Genomic DNA, 6,000 nt, shown 5'->3' with positions numbered 1-6,000 from the left:
CTTAGAAGAACATGGTGTATGAGAGTCTTAGAAGATCCTGTGCCATCGTGTTATATATGTGAGCATATAGGGAATGTGTGATCATAGGATTTTTGTTCCATGATGTTATATATGAGCATTTAGGAATGTGTAATCATAGGATTTATTTGTTTATTAATGTATAGATTGCTCTTGGATTTGCACGAGGGGGAAATTTGCACTTGGTTATAATGTATATTTGTTTTAAATAATATGAATATATAATAATTTCTTTTAATGGTGTTTAATTTTAAAATACAAGTAGGGAGGATGGATAATTTGAATATAGGTTGGAAATTTATAGATATCCTACAACAAATATGGGAGTATATGAGCATTACGAAATATAGATTTTGATTTGTGTTTAGTTTACAAAATATGCAAGTGATATAAATGTTGTATAAAAGTATATGTATTGTGAAAAAGAAACAGATATTGTGATAAAGAAATATACTTTGTTAAGAAATATACTTTGTTAAGATGGGAGCATAGAGATTTAGTACTGATATAGAAATTTCAAGAATAGGGTTCAAGTACAAAATATAAGTAGGGAGAGATGGACCACTCGAATATAGGTTGGGAATTCATAGATATCATATAACAAACATTAGACTATATGAGCATTATGAAATATAGACTTTGGTTTGTGTTTAGATTGTGTTTTTTAAAGAATGTATATTGATATCACCACTATGTATAAAATTATATGTATGTGATAAATAAAGAGTCATTTTTAAGATGGGGGAGGAGATACTAATTACTTACACACAAGTCAAAACCAACGCTTTTACTTTGTAACTCCATCATGTAGACATTGCTAAAATGACATCCAGATAGAGAAACAACCATCCACTAGATTTCATGGGTACCCAACCATTGTACTTTGGTTCATTAGGATGTCCCTTCATGTACATGGCTCATTCAACTTCTTGCACTTCCTAAATTATACAACCAATATGGTCCATTCAAGTGTTTCCAACCAACACATGTCTCGCTCCTAGTGTTAACGAACTTCCTAGTAGAGACGATAGAACTAAAGTAGAAAACTCCTCTATATGGCCACACCCTCTTATAGATTTCCCTATGTTTTCTCTATGATATGATTTATTATTGATTTAATATAGTCTCTAAATGTTTTTATCTTTTATTTTGTTTTATTTGATTGTATATAATGAATTTTTACAATTTTGCATAGTTTCCAATTAATTTGATGACAATTATTTCCATTCAAAATTTATTTATTTTTCATATCATTTGATCTAATTTGTTTCCTATTATTTCATAAAAGTGCCAAAAAAATTATTGAAAAATTCTTGGTAACGAGATCCAAATCAAAGATTTCAAAGCATTGATCATATGGGTGTTTTTAAAGATTTTGATTAAATGCAGATGCAAGTAATTTGAATCTGGATCATGTATACACATTGCTAATATAATTTTATGAGCTCTCAATTCCTTAAATCTAGATCTAGAGGAATTTTTGATAGATTATTTGTATTTGGATCTGGATAAGGTAAATTATGTCTAAAAAAAACTCTCATAACTTAGATCATATATATTAGGATTTGGATCAAACTTAATATATAATTATTTGAAATTTCCAAATCCTTGATATTGGATATCCAAATCCAAAGCTTTCTTTCACATAATATTTCACAGATTTGAAATAATATGGTGGACAATGAAATGAATCTAACAAAATTTTGAGTGCATTTATGATGACATGTAATATGACATGCCATGTTGACATGTCATCCCATATGGCCAATGACTGATTTAATTTATTAAGCATACTAATGACTTGGTATGATGACATATACATTGACATGGTAGTTTTGACATAGGTGTTAAAAGTATTCAAATTTCATGAATTCATTGTATCTGGATAAGTAATGATTCAATGGAATTTATTGTGGTGTTATGCATTCTAGATTTTATTTTCTATCTAACTATATAGAACTAGGAATTTGTTTTGAAGTTTTTCATATGTACTATTTGTATATGGATCCCGATCATTTATTTTCTCACTTCATTCTTCCTAATTCCATATTATTCATTTACACTTCAAGTACCTGGATCAAGGATTTTATATAACTATTTGGATATTGAAAATCCATATATGGATTAAATTTTATAGGCCTTATACAAGTCTTATGGATACCGAGGTATCCGCTTTGTTTTTCACATTCAAATTGTTTTTTTTAGTCCATGTTACCTGTGAAGTTCTTCTCCATGTCAGATAAAACTACTCAGCTATTCGTGGGCTAACCAATGGATTATTAGAGATAATCATGTATGGAATCTACTAGACACTGGCATGCTTTTGCTGATGTGTCATCTACCATAGTATTTCTATCCATTACATATTTTCAGATCCCAAATTTTTGTATGCTAGTCTAGTATATGATTAAGATTAAAAGAATACATTGTAGTCCATATTGCATAATATTGTGCAAATGAATTATGTTAGGTGAAGGATAACTTATAAACTCTTTGTAACCATTTCACCCAATGAATATGGGATTAATATTTGAATCTATTATTTGTTTATGATTACTTGCGTAAATATAAAATTATTTAACTATTAACATACTAGCTATTACTTTTTGTACATTTGGCAAATATTTTTGAGACTGAAATAATCTGAATGATAAAGAAAATAGAAAGAATAAGAGAATACAATAAATAATAGAAAATAAGGAGAAAAAAACCTACTTGCATACAAATAAACACTACTACATATTCAAAATCTTGAATCAAATACAAATATCTGTATAACAAATTACAATTTGTTACTAACCATAAGAATTTGAAAAATGGAAAATTATATCGACATCATTGTTTGAAAGGAATAATCGTATGCTTTTATCCAACATTTTTCATAATAAATATTAAAATTAGACTTGAAATGTGGAATTTGTTGTAACAAAAAGAAGATAAAATTGAATGTACTTTATTAATTATGCCATTTAAGAGGAAGTTCTTTTGAGAAACAAAAAGAACGAAAATTTAGATTCCAAAATTTGTATAATTTTATCAATTCTTAATAAATGTACTTTATTAAGTATGCCATTTAAGAGGATGTTCTTTTGAGAAACAAAGAGATCGAAAATTTAGATTCCAGAAGCTTGTATAATTTTATCAACTCTTACTGATAAATTTCTTAATGATAAATTGAAATGTCATATATCTTTGGAGAAGACTTCTATGCCAATGTATTGTTATATATTTTGTATTTCTATCAAGGTTTAAGATTTCCATATTCTTATATTTCACAGTAAGTTTATTTTTCAATTAATATTTCATATTGGATATAAGAATATGTACGTGATTTTTTAAATAAAAATATATTTTTAAAATATTAATATATTTTTTGTGCTCAATCTTTTATTGATTTTATTAATTATTTAATTTAATTTTGTAATTAATTTGTTTGCTTGTGTTTTATCTCAATGCACATGTTCCCAATTAGGATAGGTAATTAGACATAATATTTCTAACATATACAAATAGTTGGATTTTAGAAATTTTAATGTTATTTTTCTAATTTAATTGATATTAAATTTATTCCAGCATTTTAGGTGGAAACTATACCAAATGAGAGCAAGTCCAATGGGGACTTGCCATTAAATGATTCTAGCTTGTTGTTGCTGGAATTTTTTTTCCAACAATTAACATGCTAATTTGAACCATAAGGATATTGTTTAAGATGATGTTATCATAAAATAATCAACTATAAATCTAAAGTTAAGATGAATTCACATATACATTTCAAAGTTATTGAATAAAGTTAAGATGAATTTGCATATACATTTCAAAGTTATTGAATAAAGTTAAGATGAATTTGCATATACATTTCAAAGTTATTGCATTTTATTCAAGCTACTTTTTATTGAGAGTATAATTTTTAACACACACACACACACAGTTATATAACAAAAATACAAATATTATAGAAATATTCAAACAAATTAAGTGATTATGTATGTTTGTATGTTATTAATACTAATCTAGATCCATCTTACATCTATTAATCACTAAGTGGAATAAAGGTCAATTGCAACACCAATTTATTTGTGACTAAAAGATTGAGATTTAGATAGATTTATGTGCGTTTATTTTCTTATGACTATTATGGATGATGAAAAAATCAAATTTTATGAACTTTATTTTTCAATTGAATTTATAAGGATTACAATACACTACACATCTATCTCTCCTATACCATGTTTAAAGTGCACCTTTTTACTATTGCTAGGCAAATGAAATATGGAGTGCATAATCCTTTACTAATTGTGTTTTTGAATAATAATAATATATTATCATGGTTGTGGTGGAATGAATAGCCATATTATCAATGCCTTGGACATGAACATTAGTTTTTTTCCCTTGGAAAATATGGAGTGCGTAACCCTTTACTAATTGTGTTTTTTAATAATAGTAATATATTATCATGGTTGTGATGGAATGAATAGCCATATTATCAATGCCTTGGACATGAACATTAGTTTTTTTCCCTTGGAAAAATTTGGGTAGATCAACCCTAAAGGGAATCTTTTAAAGCCCGTCAGTCAGACTAGCAAGGCCTAACCCCAAGGGCGTCGAGGAGAATTGCTTGTGTGACCTCCCGATTGGGGAGTGGTACTTAACAACAGGGACTCAAATATTTGAGCTAACCCTTGGGGCTTGGACATGAACATTAGTTGTTTTCAATTCTAGTGAATATAATTCATCTATGGGAACAAATTTTGATCTCTTCTATGAATCATAGGAAACTACACTCAATCATTCCCAACAAAGATCAAATGCTATACCGAATTTATTATTTCACACAACCTTTACATTTAAACTTTATCTATATAAAAAAAATGTTTTAGAGGTAGAAATTTAGAAGGAAGCATTAGAAACTCCTATTGAGTCCATCTAGTTGTACTACCATCTTAGATCACAAATTCCTCTTGAATTTAGTCAAAGTAGAGTATCATCCCTTAAGACATCAAAATCCATTATATGTACTTAGAAAGAAGTTTAGAATATGAATATAAAAAACCTCATGATGGTCATTTTTATAAGTCGCATTGAATGTAGAAGACTCTTTTTGGCTTTGCCATGCCAATTAATTCATTTTAGATTCAACTGGATTTTTTGTGTAGCAAATATATCTTTATAGAAAAACATTTTGAGGGAAATTACACATGCATTTATTCTTTTCAAATTAGTTTTTGTATCATGAGTACGGTCTTAATTTCAATTATGTGTGCCCATGTTTCTATATAAATAGTTTCATCTTGTAGACTTTAGTTAATTTATAGCTTCTATCTTCTCATGCCAACTTCTTTAATTCAATTTTAATTCAACCCGTCACACTATATTAGAGCTAAACAATTCCATTAAATTCATTATGCCTTCATCATGAAAGATTCAAAATAGATAGTGTTGAGCCATAACATGCACTTGGGATAGATTCCCTTTGGACCCTTTGTGGGTGACTAATGAACCCCAAGATTGCATATTCATATTTAAAACTATGTATTTATAATATATTAAATTATATAATTTAATATTATTTTTATCAGTTTCAATCACAATTGGATATAAACATGTTTTACCCATTTATTTGTGTTTCTTACATATCCAAGCTCGCAAATAGTTTAGTTGTTGTACTATATTAATGCAAAAATCTAATTAATATTGTACTTTTGTGCTATTCATTACTAAATTTAGTTAGTTCATTTTTATGATGTGTTTCTTATGATATTCTTTATTTTAATGAAACATAGAAAAGAAATTGATATTGTATATTAAAATGAGATAAGTTTGAGTGCCAATGGAAAACAAAGTGGGCCTAATAATACCCAACTAGCATATAATTGAAACTAAAGAAAGCATTAAGATATGATATGAGATTGGGTAAACCTAAAATAATGTTGGTATAATAAATACCCATAGTCCAAGTTTCTATTCTCCAATTCTTAGGTTAAG

Source organism: Pinus tabuliformis, chromosome 7 (assembly GCF_031772625.1).
Source record: "Pinus tabuliformis cultivar Carrire ecotype Pingquan chromosome 7, CPIR1, whole genome shotgun sequence".
Classification (NCBI taxonomy): domain Eukaryota; kingdom Viridiplantae; phylum Streptophyta; class Pinopsida; order Pinales; family Pinaceae; genus Pinus; species Pinus tabuliformis.
The sequence above is the reverse complement of the archived record's forward strand: the minus strand, read 5'-3'. Positions refer to the sequence as shown.